Here is an 18235-nt window from a genome sequence, read left to right as displayed (position 1 = left end):
AGATCTATGCCAACCACAATAATGGCACTAAAAAATCTCAACGCCAACCACAATATGGCGTCCATAATGGCACTAAAATCTCAACACCAACCACAATATGGCGTCCATAATGGTGTAACGTTAAAATACCCTACCCCTCTTTTAATTTTTTTTTTTTTTATTGTGCTGAAACCTTAACCACTTAAGCCCCGGAAGATTTTGCCCCCTTCCTGACCAGGGGGTATTTTGCGATTCGGCACTGCGTGACTTTAACGGACAATTGCGCGGTCGTGCGACGCTGTATCTAAACAAATTTGACGTCCTTTTTTCTCACAAACAGAGCTTTCTTTTGGTGGTATTTGATCACCTGTGCGATTTTTTGATCATGCGCTATAAACAAAAAAAGAGCGTCAATTTTGCAAAAATAACAATACTTTTCACATTTTTTTATATGAAATTCCCCCAAAACAAAATGTAAAAATCAAAATTTTTTAACATTTTCGGCCAATTTGTTTTATGCTACCTATGTTTGGTAAAAAAAAATCGTAAAAAGTGTATTTTGATTGATTTGCGCAAAAGTTATCGCGTTTACTAACAAAGGGAAAGATTTTTGTCATTTTTGTTGTTTTTTTTTTTACGCGTAATGGCAGCGATCTGCGATTTTTTTGCGGGACTGCGACATTGCGGCGGACTGATGGGACCATTGACTGACATTTTTGACACTTTTGGGATTACCTGTGACATTTCTACAGTAATCAGTGCTATATATATGCACTGTTACTGTAAAATTACACTGGCAGTGAAGGGGTTAACTTTTTTTGAGAGGGAGGGGCTATGTGTGTCCCTAGGGGCGTGATTCTAACTGTGATTGGCTGTGGCTTGAGATGTATGAACAGTGATCAACAGTTCTACATAGTAGAACCGTGTGATCACCATTCATACACCGGGGAGAATGACAGGCGGCTTGTTTACATCAGCCGCCTGCCTTTCTCCCTCTCCCCCGACGATCGCCGAGTGACCGGTGCACATCGGGTCCGCCGGTCACACACGCGAGGGGGTCCGTAACCACTCAGGAGCGGGAGCGCGCCTCCTCCGGCGGCGCGCGCTCGCTCCCTAGACCCTCACAGGCTAGCGACGTAGACCTACGTCACTCTGCCTGTGAGGGGCTGACCGCCGCAGTAAATAGTCGTGCGACGGTCGGCAAGTGGTTAAAGTGGTAGTATACCGATTTTTGTGACTTTTACCTACAGGTAAGCCTATAATAAGGCTTACCTGTAGGTACAATTAATATCTCCTAAACCGGCACGGTTTAGGAGATATTTGCACTGCATGCAGCCGCTGACGCGAGCAGTGCATGCGCTCTAAAGGTCCAGCGGACCTTCAGAGTTCATTGCCGGGAAGTTGCCGGAAAGTTAAAACCCTGCGCACATGCGCGGGGTGACGTCATCACAGCGCCGGAGCCGCCGAACCCGGAGCTCCCACAGCAGTGTCCGGGGGTCCGTGTCGGGGGGCTTCGTTTTAAGGTAAGTATTTCATAATGAGCTAGTATGCGATGCATACTAGCTCATTATGCCTTTGTCTTGCAGGGGTTTTTTTTTTTTTTTTTTTTTTTTAGAGTATACTACCGCTTTAATAAATATCACTGTTTGAAAAAAAAAAAACCCTACCCCGTGAAAATTCCCTACCCTCGTCACTTCCGGTGAGGGTACGTCCTTCATCAGCTGAGCCGCTTCCCAGTGCGCATGCTCACAGCTTCGGAAGGTTAGAGAATTTTCACGGGGTAGTGTTTTTAACGTTACACCGCGTCATTCATCAGCTGTTGCCGCGCGTCGCACTGCGCATGCCCAGTCACTAAATTAAATCATATCACATGCAGAATCACCGCGATTCTGCCCGCGGACGCCTGTGCGATGCCGGTGATTTGCAATGGCACCCCAAACGCTGTGCGATGTTGCCGAGATTTCCGCCTGCCGAATAGTGGTAACATCGCGCAAACAAAATTTTTGGGCGTCATGCGTTCCGCGATTCTGTTTGCGCAATGTTACCGCGATTCGGCAGGTGGAAATCGCTGCAACATCGCACAGCATTTGGGGTGCCATTGCAAATCACGGGCATCGCACAGGCGTCCCGCCATTTGCAATGATTCCGGATCACGGGCAGAATCAGCGTGATCCGCTGCGCCCACATGTGAACGTAGCCTCAATGATATCATCTCGGCTCCAACTCTGAGACTTCCCTGCGGGCGCGCGTCATTCATCAGCAGGTGCGGCGTCCCAAATGATCTCGGCTCCAGGAAAATGTTAAAGCGGCGGGGTATATGAAAACTTAAAACATGTCAGAATGTTTATACTGCTCTGAATATAACAGTGTCTATTTATGTCAATAAGCAAAGATCTGTGCAGAAGGAGAATCTCCACTTATTTCCACAAGTCAATATGTAGCGAATTCTTTTTATTGATTCATTTCTTTTTAAAAGCATATACCAATCTTAGTGAAAACAGTCTACAGTATGGAATGTATAAGAATATTTATTCACGAGACATGTAATCACGATAAATGATCAAACTTGAGATGACACAAAAAAAATAACTTTACATAAAATATGAACTTCAAACAATAAATGCAATGTGATGTGTAGCTCAATAATGAAAGTGAAATAAAGCAAGATTACGTTTTCTCCAGGTATAGTATAAACCATAAATGAATGTTCTATATAATCAGACCACAATTGTCTGCGCAATGCACAGCTTGATAGTCACTCCACTGCAGATGAAGCGAGAATAGGCTATGCAAAACGTGAGACTAATACGCCAATATGCGCTAAATCTGATATTAATAAAAATGTTATAAAAACAAAAATCAGCTTTTTAGAGAAAAATCTACATATGGTTTATACGGCTGGGATTGTACTCTCATTATCCTTGAATATGCAATGTAAAACATTTAAGGAAGTACATAAACAATATTGAATAATAATCAAATAATTAGCAAGGCATATTTACCATATTTAAAATGGCTGCTAGCTTAGAATGGTCGTTACCAGAGTCCTTAAGATGGCCGCCTTCCCAAGATGGTGGCCAGGTAGGGAGGAGTTTCGTTTGGCGTCCCTCAAAGTTTCAGATACATGATGGAGCAAAATGGAGTCTGTATAGATGAGTCTATGCATAGCTGTAGTAGCGTGTGTATTGTATGTGTGATGTATGTTGGGCAAATGTCATGTGTGATGTCTCCCTCTCATCTGAGTTTGCCTTTTTATATGGTATAGAACAAAGGACTATTAAAATTACCATAAGTTAAACCCAGAAGGAGTGACATTATCCCCATTGGTTGGGACAACTTAACCATTAACCGATGAGGTCATTGGGTGACACCTCTTGGTTGACCAGTATATTAAAATTAAATGATGATATCTCCATATTTTAAGAGTATCATAAAACAACATAAAATATATCCATGCTCTCATCTATTACATGTCCATTTAATATCCACCATGTATCTAATTAAAGATTAAATCTGGTAACACCATTTTAATATTTAATATATATTATTTAATATATATATCTATATATATTGGAAATTACTTTTTAACCTAAGACTTCAACTAGTAGCAGTCAGTCACCAGAGATGGCAGTATTGTGTTGCTCTTAGGTTCAGTATGACAACATTATTTACCTACAAATAAACTTCGAACCTTATATTGACAAAGAGCTTACCATCTCAGACTTTCTAGAGCCTGGCAAGGTTAGAAAAGTTTATGATGCTTTCTACAACTTACAATTTACAAATGTCTACTGAAGCCTCTCTTGACATACAGAGATGAGTCATCAATATCAGTTATCAAGAATGAAACAATTATAATATATAACGGTTTTCTACATATCTATGTATGTTAGTTATATATATATTTCATTGTTAATATTCTGTTACATATAAGATTATAATATATCTTTAAATCTTATTTTTACATGGGTTTAAACACAGAATATTTAACCAGTGTTTTATGGTCCCACACACACAAGATTATCTTGGTATAGCGTCTTAGACTTATATCTAAGGAAAGTCAACAGACTATTTATTTATTACCTTAGGTCAACACAGCATGTCTTGGGTTAACCTGTTGAATAGGCACTTTTTGTTAAAGAGATTTAACCTTACAGTAACCTAACAAAAATGGATGTCATTGCTTCATATTTCTATACAGAACAAAATATAACATTTCATTTCTTTTTTTTTTTTTAATTTAACCTCCCCAAATAAGCCTGACAAACATTTTCCTAGAGCCGAGATCAGGGAAGTCTCACGGGTTGGAGTCGATATGATTTAATTTAGTGACTGGGCATGCGCAGTGGGACACGCGGCAACAGCTGATAAATGACACGGTGTAATGTTAAAAGACACTACCCTGTGAAAATTCCCTACCCTCCGCAGCTGTGAGCATGCGCACTGGGAAGCGGCTACTACCCCGTGAAAATTCCCTACCCTCCGCAGCTGTGAGCATGCACACTGGGAAGCGGCTACTACCGCGTGAAAATTCCCAACCCTCGTCACTTCCGGTGAGGGTACATCATTCATCAGCTGAGCCGCTTCCCAGTGCGCATGCTCACAGCTGCGGAGGGTAGGGAATTTTCACTGGGTAGTGTTTTTTAACATTACACCACATCATTCATCAGCTGTTGCCACGTGTCCCACTGCGCATGCCCAGTCACTAAATGAAATAATCTCGGCTCCAACCCTGAGACTTCCCTGAGCGTGCGCATCATTCATCAACAGGTGCGGCATCCCAAATGATCTCGGCTCCAGGAAAATGTTAAAGCGGCAGGGTATATGAAAATTTAAAACATTTTCCTGGAGCCGAGATCAGGAAAGTCTCACGGGTTGGAGCCGAGATGATTTAATTTAGTGGCTGGGCATGCACAGTGGGACGCGCATGAAAACTACCCCGTGAAAATTCCCTACCCTCCGCAGCTGTGAGCATGCGCACTGGGAAGCGGCTCAGCTGATGAATGATGTACCCTCACCGGAAGTGACGAGGGTAGGGAATTTTCACGGGTAGGGCTTTTTCACGGAACACCGGCACTAAAATCTCAACGCCAACCACAATATGGCTTTCATACCATCTACAATATTGTTTTTACACCAACCGTAATATTACATACATACAAACTGCAGTGTTGTTTCTACGTCAACCACAGAGTGGCTTTCATATAACCTACAACAGGGATTCCCAAACTACGGCCCTGCAGGTGTTGCAGAACTACACATCCCATGAAGCATTGTAAAACTCTGACATTCACATACATGACTAGGCATAATGGGAATTGTAGTTTCTGAACAACTGGAGGGCCGTACAGTAGTTGGGGAATCCCTGACCTACAATATTGTTTTTATGCCAGCCATACATGGCTTCCTTCACTTGGTATGAAGGTTATATTGTGGTTAATGTGGAAACAAAATTGTAGTTTGCATGGAAGCCATACAGTGGTTGGTGTAGAAACAATACTGTAGTTGTGTGTTTCTCACCTTTTTTTAGTCAGGGCACCCTTTATAATTATGGACAGCCTTGAGGCACCCCATTCTAAAATGTAGAAAGCGATTCTAAAGTTTTACATAATACAGCAACATCCACACATAGTGGATATAGTTGTTGGAAACCAGAAATGGAATTCGGACGCGAACTTCAAGAAAACAAACCTTTTTTATTCACTAGCGAAAATAACTTAGCCCGTTTGCCAAGTGTCTAGATAAAAGTGTACATCAGATATATATAACAACAGTTTCACCACAAATACATATTTCCCTAACTAGCTTGGTAAGCAATACATATCCTTCTCATACAGATGCTCCCTGTAACTTCCTATCTATGGCAATTAACATTCCTGGCTTCACACTTATCTGTATTCTTGTTAGTTACAGGAGAACAGAGAGGAAGGGTTAAAGGGAGAGAAGGGAGGTCTAAAATAGGCAGCTTGACGGTCCTGGTCTATGTAGTACCACAGGGATTGTCAGAATCTACCATTTTTGTAAATTATCCCACCATTTTAGAAGGCTAATTATCCACCATTTTAGAAATATTTCCAGGACATCCAACATTAGAGGTAATTTAATCTTCCAAAGCAAATACACCTTAGTAAACTGGTATTGACTAGTATTCCAATGTTTCTCTTCCCCCTTAATTTCTCTCCATTAGGCTGGGTTCACACTGGTGCAATGCTGGGAAACCCTGCAAATCCTGTGCGGGTTCCTGCATCGCACCTGAATCGTAGACGGTTCACACTGACATCTGCGAAAGGCTGTGGGTGTCAATGTAAAGGTAATGACACCCCCAGATCGGTTCACAGATCGCAGTGCAAACTGTGAAATGGTACAGGAATCGGATCGGATGGGTGTGAATGCCCACGCAATCCAATTTCAGTGCGGACCAAAAAAAGGGTCCTGTACCATTTTGGTGTGATTGTGATGCAAGTTCAGCCATATAAACTGCATGGCTGAATTTGCATCGCACAGACATCGAATGTGATCTGCACAGCAGTGCGGTGCAAATTACGTGCAATGTCTGTGTTCGCACCAGTGTGAACTCAGCCTCAGTCAGCTAATGTGACCCCAGTGCTGAGGGAGAGAGGCACAGGAGGGTCAAACACGGATGCTGTGGAGGCAACAGACATCCTCCTTTTCAACTGATGACATCATTGGTTGTTAGGATGCCAGTGTCTAGAAAGTCATAATGGTGCATAATGAAAAAGTATGGCTTTCTGTAGCTAAAAGGCAGGCTTCATCCAGCTGCTGGCTTGTATACAATTTTTGTTAAATTTTTAGGCATTTTGCCAAGGCACCCCTGAAGAAGCCTCAAGGCACCCCAGGGTGCCTGGGCACCCTGGTTGAAAAAGGCTGCTGTAGTTTGAATGGGAGCCATATTGTGGTTGGCATTGAAACAGTATTGTGTTTGGTATAGGAGCCACATTGTAGTTGGAGTGGGAGTTTAGCAGCAAACAGTTTTGGGGGAAACCCAATTTGGAGTCTGGACGCAAACTTCAGAAAAACAAAACTTTTTATTCACTAGCAAAGAAGACTCAGTGCCCAAATAAGCATGTACATCACATATATAACAGCAGTTACGTCACAGATACATATTTTCCTAACTAGTTTGGCAAGCAATACAGATGTTCCCTGTTACTTCTTACCTATGGCAATTAACATTCCTGACTTCACACTTATCTGTTTTCCCCTTAGTTACAAAAGAACAGAGAGAAAGAGATAAAGGGAGAGTAGGAGGGTCTAAACTTCACAGCTTGTTATAAAAGAAGTGTGAAGATTGGTGGTGGCGCTACCTCTGAAATAAAAAATGCCCCTTGTGAAGTGTAAGGGGAAGTATACTAGTAAAAAATAACCCACAAATGGTGCAATATCTAAAAATAGAAATGGATAACAAAGATATATTCAAATCAAACAATAAATATATAAACCGATGTCGTGACAAAAAGACCCACAACCGAAGATATGTGAGTGATTTCCAAATGAATGTGCCACGTGATCTGTATCAGCGTGAGTGAAAAAAATATATAAAATAAAATAAAAAAAAGTGGATAAGTGAAATTCCACGAGTGGCCACTAGGTGGCGCAAATAGCTTGGTACAACCTGTATGTTGATGTATGGAGATGTTCCCTTCCGAGATGAACGAGCAGTCAGAGAAGTCAGCGGCGGGTGCCCTGAGTGCTCACATGAAAGGAAAAATACCCCATGGTGAATAGTAGTAACACACAGTTGTAAATAAGCGGCGTAGTAGACTCACTAGTAGGCCGCTCCAGTTGACGTCATTGTGACGAAACGCGTAGGGCGGAGTCTCCGACGTCAAACGTCACTTCCGGTTGTCGGCCGTGGAACGCGGAAGCCTCCCGGCGAACACGACTATTCTGATCCTGATCTACTGTACGAGTGAGTCTACTACGCCGCTTATTTACAACTGTGTGTTACTACTATTCACCATGGGGTATTTTTCCTTTCATGTGAGCACTCAGGGCACCCGCCGCTGACTTCTCTTACTGCTCGTTCATCTCGGAAGGGAACATCTCCATACATCAACATACAGGTTGTACCAAGCTATTTGCGCCACCTAGTGGCCACTCGTGGAATTTCACTTATCCACTTTTTTTTATTTTATTTTATATATTTTTTTCACTCACGCTGATACAGATCACGTGGCACATTCATTTGGAAATCACTCACATATCTTCGGTTGTGGGTCTTTTTGTCACGACATCGGTTTATATATTTATTGTTTGATTTGAATATATCTTTGTTATCCATTTCTATTTTTAGATATTGCACCATTTGTGGGTTATTTTTTACTAGTATACTTCCCCTTACACTTCACAAGGGGCATTTTTTATTTCAGAGGTAGCGCCACCACCAATCTTCACACTTCTTTTATAACACTTGCACCTTACACCCAAGGTCTGATTGGGGCAGCTCACACCTCTATCTAATTTATTTCTCTCCCAAACATCTAGTCCGTAGCGCTGGTCATATTTCTTTATTACTAAACTTCACAGCTTGACTGTTTGTTTCTTTGTAGTACTACTGGGATTGTCAGAATCAACCATTTGGTTTTGCTAATTATCCACCATTTTAGAAGGCTTTCCAGGTGATGCCACAATCCCCCCTTTGATGCTATCGTAGCAAGAGTTTGAGCGGAGACATAAGCATCATATAGCATCATTGCGAAGCACTGAATTCAGAGGGGAAACCTCTGGGATGTGGGAAGGAGTTATGGTAGTACTGGTTCGCCCTGGGGAGATGGGGGTCTCTGTCTCTCTGGGGAAGAGGGGCTAAAGGCTGTTTTTCTTGGGGGAAGATGATGGCTGTAATAGCAGCCTCTGTGTCTCTGGGCGGGAGGGGGGGGGGGGTGATGGCTTGTTTTAAGGTTGCATTCACACTTGAGCGTAGCGTTTTTTACTGCATTTTACCGCGATTTTTACCGCGATTTTCAGGCGTTTTTTTCAGGCATTTTTCATTGACATCTATCAAAAACGCTGGTAATCAGCCCAAAAAGAAGCTCATGTACTTTTTTCAGCTACAGGCATTTTGCAAAACGCTCAGATGTGAACAGGGGCCATTTAAATGAATGGGGTTTTACTTGTTGGGCGTTTTGGAACGGTTTTTTTTTAGCGTTTTTGGAGCTGAAAAACACTCAAAAACGCCCAGGTGTGAATGGAGCCTAATTGGCAATCAGCACTCCCATTAGGATCTTTGTTCAACATTTAAAAACGTAAGTTGTGTGGTATTTAATAGCTTTAACAACGCTTGCTAAAAGCTTTGCAAATACTTTGTGAAAGCGTGCCAATCACACTGCTCTTATACAAGCCAAACCCGTGTGAAACAGGCCTAAGTACACAGACCAATATCCTCCTCTAAAACTCAGCACTTCTAGTGTGGACTATAACAGACCATCCTGCATATTTGCCAACTGTTCTGCTTTGCATGCCTCCCTGCATGGCTCCAGCAACCTCTCCCTCTACCCTTTCTCATTTATTCTGCTGGGCTTGAGATAAACATGCACAGACACTTTGGGTGGCTTGCTGTGTTCAGCATTAAAACAGCACAGGTAACTTAGCTGAATTATTGGATCAGGTATAGCTAGCTTTACTTGGGGGTGTATTTATAAAATTATGTGGAGATATTAATCCTGTGAAACAGCATTTGCATTCCTCTGTGGGAAAATAGCCGTCATAACATTCCTTTTTGCCACCATTCACTCAGAACAAACATACATACAATTTCATAGGATGAATAGCTCTGCCAATTTTTTTTTTTAACCACTTGCTGCCACATACTTACTGCAGCAAGGTGGCACTGCTGCGCCGGGTCCTGTACCTAGAACGTCATCTGACACTTCTAGGTCTGGGGTGCGCATGCGCGCCACCGGCATCCTGCTCCCACTGTGATTATACACAACGGGAACTGATCTGCGGGTACCGCGGACTCGATGTCCGCTGGCACCCACTGACCGTTAGGCAGATTGCCATTCTTTCGGTAGGGAAGGCATTGGTCCTGTGTTCCAGCAAAGCAGGAACATGGATCTGTGCCTTCCCCTAGTAAAAGCACCTCTAACAGTACACAAACACACTAGCTAGACACACAGTTAATCCTTTGATCGGAGTCCCGGAGTCCCACTATAAGTCGCTGATCGCCGCCATTACTAGTAAAAAAATAACAATAAATAAATAAATAAATAAAAGATGCTATAACTTTTGCGCAAACCAATCAATATACGCTTATTGGGTTTTTTTTTTACCAAAAATATGTAGAAGAATACATATTGGCCTAAATTAATGAAGAAAGGTGATTTTTTTTTCCCAATTTTTTTTATTGGATATGTTTAGAAAGTAAAACATTTTTTTTTTTTTATTTCAAAATTGTCAGTCTTTTTATGTTTATAATGTGAACAAATACATCCAAAAGAAAGCTGTGTTTAACCACTTTAGCCCCGGAAGATTTGGCTGCTCAATGACCAGGCCACTTTTTTCAACTTGGCACTGCAAGACTTTAATGACAATTGAGCGGTCATGCAATGCTGTACCTAAACAAAATTGATGTCCTTTTTTTCCCACAAACAGAGCTTTCTATGGTATTTGATCACCTCTGCGCTTTTTAATTTTTGTGATATTAATAAAAAAGAGCAAAATATTTGTGAAAAAATTGACATTTTCTACTTTGACAGTTAAATAATATCCAATATATTCAATTTTTGTCATATATTTAGGCCAAAATGTATTTAGCTACATGTCTTTGACAAAAAAATTCACAATAAGCGTATTTTTATCCACTTTAAGACCGGAGGATTTTACTCCCTTCCTGACCAGGCCATATTTTGCGATACAGCACTGTGTTATTTTAACAGACAATTGCGCGGTCGTGCGACACTGTACCCAAATTAAATTTATGTCCTTTTTTCCCACAAATAGAGCTTTATTTTGGTGGTATTTGATCACCTGTGCGATTTCTAATTTTTTAAAAAAAAGAGCGAAAATTTTGAAAACAAAAAAACAATATTTTTCACATTCTGATATATAACATTCCAAAAAAAAAATGTATAAATCAAAATTTTTTAACATTTTAGGCTAATTTGCTTTCTGCTACATATTTTTGGTAAAAAAAATCACAATAAGCGTATTTTGATTGGTTTGCGCAAAAGTTATTGGGTTTACTAACTACGGGAAAGATTTTTCATTTTTATTGTTTTTTATTTTTTTACTAGTAATGGCGGCGATCTGCGATTTTTTGCGGGACTGCGATATTGCGGCGGACAGATCGGACCCCTAACTGACATTTTTGACACTTTTGGGGGGACCAGTGACATTACTACAGTAATCAGTGCTAAAAATCTGTTACTGTAATAATGACACTGGCAGGGAAGGGGTTGACACTGTTGGTGATAAAGGGGTTAAATGTATTTCTCATGCTTACTGACGTGTGTGGGGGGAGGGGGTTGTGTGACAGAGACAGAGATTGCAGGTTCAGCTATGCTGAATCCTGTGATCTCTCGCTGTCTGTCACAGAGAAGATCCGCCTGCTTTGTTTACACAAGGCGGCCGTTTTTTGTCAATCTTTCCCCGACGATCGGGGAAGAGAGGCGGTGATCACTGCCTCTCCTCCTCCGAGCGCGCTGCCGAGACAGCTAGGAGTCCAGCGATGTAGGTCTACGTCGCAGGACACAGGGCTGCCAATGTGCCGCAGTAGCAGCAACATGAGCGGTCCTAAAGTGGTTGAGGGAAACAATGACAAATTCTATTTGGGTGCAGCATTGCATTACCCCGCAATTTAACAACAAAATACCCCGCGCCCCTATAGGACACCAGCAGCTAACTCAAAAAACATTGGATGGTTTAAAAGAATTTATGTAAACATATGAGTAGCGCTAGTTAAATCATACAGAAACATAAGACCATAACTAGTCCATATAAAAAATGCAGGTTGTGAGGGATGCAGATTACAGGGTCAGCATATTCTTCACCCAGGTGCTTGATAAGAGGTAAACCTGACAGACCCATCCACCACACACTGACTCTTACCAGATGGTTAAAGAAATGCAGCAGTAAGCAGTTAAGGGACCGCTAAGACCCCCTTCACAGGAACTAGGCAACCCAGGGACATCCACTGCATATAATCGTAGCCTCCAACCTCCAAACTTAATTCCAGAAATCCACATATCATGTGAGAGCCCTATACTCATAAGGTGACTTGATGGACCAACAACCTCATAGATAAGGGGAGACACCAAAAGGAAACAGGCCCATAGTGTAGTATCTTCGATAAAATTTTATTGTTCAAAAACAAGGGTATGCACTCACCAAATGTGTAAAAGTAAAGGCATAAATACAAGCTCTGGACAGCGTTCCTCCGGTGATAACCAAGAATATGGCCAACCATCGACTTCCGGGTGTGACGTAAATGGCGCTTGGCTAGCTCCTTCCGACGCGTTTCGTCATTACGACATCTTCAGGGGGCGTGGAATCTGCATCACATCCTTTTTATAGTCACAACAGACAGGGCCAAGATTGGAGACACCTGTGAGATCAACCGGAACCAGACATTACGTATGCGCTTCACCAAAAGGAAGAGTGCTTAACCAGCCCATTCCCGGAACCGGAAATTGATGAATAATTAAACCCAACCATTAGGGGACATAGCCCTTTTCATGGTCTGATATATAAACAATAAGAGAAAAAACGTCTCACACGGAAGTCTGAGGCCCCGTTCACATTGCCGCGATCCGACTTGGGGGGGCGACCTCCGAGGTCGCGGTGCGAGCAGCGCGCCGCGACCTCGGAGCGGCCGCCACGGACTTCGTAACATTGAAGTCTATGGCGGTCGCCTCCGGGTCGCCCCAAAGAAGCTCCGGACCCTTTTTCTAAGTCGGAGCGACTTGTGTCGCTCCTATTAGAACGGGTCCGCAGCTTCCCTATGGAAGGCGACCTACGGCGACCTGTGAGGCGACCAGGTCGCCTCACAGGTCGCCTTAGTGTGAACGGGGACTAAAGGAGCACTGTTTACAAAATACATCAATGCACAAATCCTTAAAAAGATCCTATATAAGGAAATTAAAAAAGAGTGCACTCCATTGGAAAATAAAATGAAAATCAAAATAAAAATATATATTATAGAAATAAAAAATAGAAAATGAAAAAAAATAAAAATAAGGTTGAAGTGAAAATAAAAGCTCAAAATAAAGAAATATAAAATAAAAAATAAATAAATAAAAATGAAAATAAAATAAAAATAAAATTAAAATTAAAAATTAAAACAAAAATATAAAATGAAAATGAAGAAAAGAAAAACACATGAATGAGAATAAAATGGTATTAACATTAAAATATATCTCAAATATCATCATAATAATATCATAATTATACATACTATGTTGGAAACTCTAAAAGAATTGCCATAGCCAGAATGACACAAGTTGGAAGGAAGTGGAATATTATGTCAGGACAAAAGCCAATAGAATGAATCTAACTGGTGTTAATGAACGCATTCACGTCCCATTCTATATTTAGGCCATACGGCCGGTATACTTTAAGGTGTACTTTTAATAAACAGAGAACAGCCGTGATCCTCAGGATCACGACTGATCTCTGATGAGTTACAGTTTAGTTAGCTGAGATGAGGAGCAGAGAACATGTTCTTCTCTTCTCATCACAGTACATGGACCGTTCTGTCACAAATGGCCAGTTTAGAAAAGTGAGATCTGAAGATCTCACAGCCGTTATTCTGAAATATCTCCATTCCAGATTCTCCAGCTCAGAGGTGGAGAATCAGGGGGAGAAGCTTTGTGATTAGAGGAAGAAGACTTCTTTCTTCCGATATATCAGCACCAGTGGGTTCAAAATAAAAAAAAATAAAAATACATATGTATATATGGTATGTATGTACGTATGTGTGTGTGGGTGTATGTATATATATATATATATATATATATATATATATACTGTATGTACTGGTGTGTGTATGTATATATATATATATATATACTGTATGTATTGGTGTATTATATATATATATATATATACTGTATGTACTGGTGTGTGTATGTATATATATATATATATATATATATATACATACTGTATGTACATACATATATACACTGTATGTATATATGTATATATACTGTATATATATACTGTATATATGTGTGTGTGTGTGTGTGTGTGTGTGTGTGTGTATAGATCGATAGATATTCAGTTCGTTTTCATGTGTCAGAACATGCCATTACGAGTGCTTTTAAACTTTGGTTTCACTTTTAAAACTTGGCGGCACTGTAATCTCACAAAATCTCGTGAGATTACAGGCAGTCCACCCAGTGGCGTAGCATGGGGGGTGCAGGGGGGGCCGGCCGCACCGGGCGCAACATCTGGGGGGGGGCGCATCTGCAGTGTCACTCCGTCTGTGTCTGACATACACAATTCACACACTGTCTGCGGCTGCCTCCATCTTTAGGCTGGGAGATGTCCAGCGCGGCCGCCCTATGGCTGAAAATTGCGGGTCGGGGCTGGACTGTGCCTCACCTGTCCATTGGTGTAGGGTGGGGTGGCGTTGCAAGCCAACCCCCGCCTATGCCGCCTCTCCTTACTGCTCAGTCAGTTTAGCAGTGAGTGAGTCAGCAACCTGGCGCTGTCACAGAGTGGGTTTTTTTTTTAATCACCTGATTAGAGCCACAGGCTCTAATAGGCTTCAAAAAATGGTGGACCCAGGGCGCAGAGCAGTGCGCCCCAACGCCCCAAGCCCACCCATTGTGTGACAATAGCGAATTAAAATTCGCTATTGTCACACGGATCCTCCTCCTGGCCAATCAGGAAGCGGGTCCGAGACCGCTTCCTGATTGGCCGAAAGGCGAACGCATGCCATTGGCCGAGGAGGAGGCAGGAGGACTCGAGGAGATGCGGGAAACTGAGGAGAAGCCGCAGCTGCAGGTAAGTCTCTCTGCATTGAAGGGGGCATGCTGGTCACTCTGCATTGAAAGGGGGCACTATGATCTCTCTGCATTGAAGGGGGGCACAGCACGCTGGTCACTCTGCATTGAATGGGGCACACTGGTCTCTCTGCATTGAAAGGGGGCACAATGATCTCTCTGCATTGAAGGGGGCACGCTGGTCATTCTGCATTGAAAGGGAGCACGCTGGTCATTCTGCTTTGAAAGGGGGCACAATGATCTCTCCGCCTTGAAGGGGGGCATGCTGGTCATTCCGCATTGAAAGGGGGCACGCTGGTCATTCTGCATTGAAAGGGGGCACGCTGGTCATTCTGCATTGAAAGGGGGCACGCTGGTCTCTCTGCATTGAATGGGGGCACGCTGGTCATTCTGAATTGAAAGGGAGCACGCTGGTCATTCTGCATTGAAAGGGGGCACGCTGGTCTCTCAGCATTGAAAGGGGGCATGCTGGTCATTCTGCATTGAAAGGGGGAACACTGGTCATTCTGCATTGAAAAAGGGCACGCTGGTCTCTCTGCATTGAAAGGGGGCACGCTGGTCATTCTGCATTGAAAGGGGGAACGCTGGTCATTCTGCATTGAAAAGGGACACGCTGGTCTCTCTGCATTGAAAGGGGGCACGCTGGTCATTCTGCATTGAAATAGGGAACGCTGGTCTCTCTGCATTAAAAGGGGGCACGCTGGTCATTCTGCATTGAAAGGGGCACGCGGGTCTCTCTGCATTGAAAGGGGGCACGCTGGTCATTCTGCATTGAAAGGGGGCACGCTCGTCATTCTGCATTAAAAGGGGGCGCGCTGGTGGTCATTCTGCATTGAAAAGGGGCACGCTGGTGGTCATTCTGCATTGAAAGGGGGCACGCTGGTCATTCTGCATTGAAAGGGGGCACGCTGGTCTCTCTGCATTGAAAGGGGGCACGCTGGTCTCTGCATTGAAAGGGGGCACGCTGGTCTCTCTGAATTGAAAGGGGGCACGCTGGTCATTCTGCATTGAAAGGGGGCACGCTGGTCATTCTGCATTGAAAGGGGGCACGATGATCTCTCTGCATCGAAAGGGGGTACACTATACCTTGATTACTGAAGGCCCCTTTCCCACTTTTGTGACCTCAAAGTCGGGTTAGGGGGCGCAAATTACTTGCCTTGCCCCGGGTGCTGATAACCCAGGCTACGCCATTGAGTCCACCCAGTTATACAGTGATCACGGCCGTTTTCAGAGAAAAAAATTCTCCTCTGATCACCCTTTGAGAATTGAAGTTCTGGGCCACCTAAACTGGGTGCCAGAGGAGATAATTTTTCTCTGAGAATTGCCGAGAAGTGAACTGAGAGAAAACTTCTCAGTTTACTAAACGTACACCTAAGTGAATAAATCCACCTAGTTTCCAGTTTGGAGATCTCTCTCCTCATGTGGCTCCCCCTCCAATAAGGTTGAAGAAAAACATCAATGACCATGAAGGATGTACCCATGGGATCTCTCCCATGATGTTGGTCATAATGTTTAGATAAGGAATGTTTGGGGAACCCCTTCCGTATGTTTGCCACATGTTCGTTCATCCTTGTTTGAAATGCATGGATAGTACGACCCACGTAGTGCAACCCTCAAGGGCAGGTAATGAGATACCCCACGTTTTTTGTGGAGCAAGTGGAAAAATGCTCAAACTTATACTTCTTACCAGTAACATTACACCGCAATTGTTAGTTAAAGTAACGCAGTGCTGTATCGCAAAAAATGGCCTGGTCATGAAGGGGGGTAAATCTTCTGGAGGTCAAGTGGTTAAATACACTGCTTTAACCAGACACGCTGGAGCTATGCAGCAGTATAGACCACTTTTCTTTGATTAATAGCAGTGCGCCAACAAAAAATAAAAAATTGTGATGTAGAATTGCTTATTTTCACTTTTCTCTGGATCTGAAAGTGTTTGCTTGTGTCTTTTCATTTACTAAAGGATTTCCAGCTTTGTTCTATGTGATTCTAACTTTCCACAGTGTGATGCCTCCTAACTAGTTTTATTACATAGGATTTGCCTGCAACAAATAAATGAATGTGGTAAAGATATGCTTCTTGTAGAACCACAACCATATTAAATAAACGCCCGCCCCTGATTAGTACATGCTCCGCCTACAGTGGCTTTCTGGGCACACAGAAAAAAAACAGGTGTCTTTAACCACTTGCCGACCACCCGCTGCAGATATACTGCGGCAGGTTGGGCTCGGCTGCGCGAACTGACGTATAGGTACGTCAATTCGCGGGATCACTCCTGGGGGCGCGCGCCCCTATCAGGCAGCAGGGAACCCGATCCACGGGGCCAGCGGCCGCGATTGCTGCCGGGCACCCACGATCACTCCCCGTGGAGAGAGAACAATGGTCTGCAGTTTTAAACACAGCAGACTGCTGTTCTCTCTGGAATGAACACAGAGCACCTGTGATCCTCCTATTTAGGATCACAGATCTCTGTGTTGATTCCATAAGCCCATCCCCCTCACAGTTAGAAAACACTCCCTAGGCTTACACTTAACCCTTTGAGCGTCCCTGGGTTAACCCCTTCCCTGCCAGTGTCATTATTACAGTAACAGTGCATATTTGTAGCACTGATTACTGTAGTAATGTCACTGGTCCCCCCAAAAGTGTCAAAAATGTCACTTAGGTGTCCGATCTGCGCGCCCCAATGTCACAGCCCCACTAAGAATCGCAGACTAGATTACTATTAAAAATAAATAAATAAATAAATAAAAATTACATAAATCTTTCCCCTAGTTTGTAGACGTAACAACTTTTGCACAAACCAATCAAAAAAACGTTTATTGTCATTTTTTTTTTTGCCAAAAATATGTAGCAGAATATAAATTGGCCTTAAAGGATGAAAAAATTAGATTTTTTAATTTTTTTTATTGGGAATGTTACGTATATAGCAGAAAGTGAAAAATATAGTTTTTTTCAGAATTGTCGCTCTTTTTCTGTTGAAAAAAAAAAAATTGCACAGGTGATCAAATACCACCAAAAGAAAGCTCTATTTGTGGGGGAAAAAAAGGACATACATTTTATTTGGGTACAGCGTTGCATGACTGCGCAAATGTCAGTTAAAGTAACGCAGTGCCGAATCACAAAAAATGGCCTGGTCATTAAGAGAGTAAAACCTTTCTGGAGTAAATTGCACTCAAAATTGTTTTTTTCTCATTTGTTATAAAAAAGCCTTGGGGGCATTATAAAATACATTAATGAAATAAAATCCAGAATGTCAGAACTCAGTGTTTATAAGTCAGAATTCTGAGATTCAA

Source organism: Pelophylax lessonae (genome assembly GCF_965119305.1).
Source record: "Pelophylax lessonae genome assembly, chromosome: 1".
Classification (NCBI taxonomy): domain Eukaryota; kingdom Metazoa; phylum Chordata; class Amphibia; order Anura; family Ranidae; genus Pelophylax; species Pelophylax lessonae.
Note: the sequence above shows the minus strand (reverse complement) of the source record.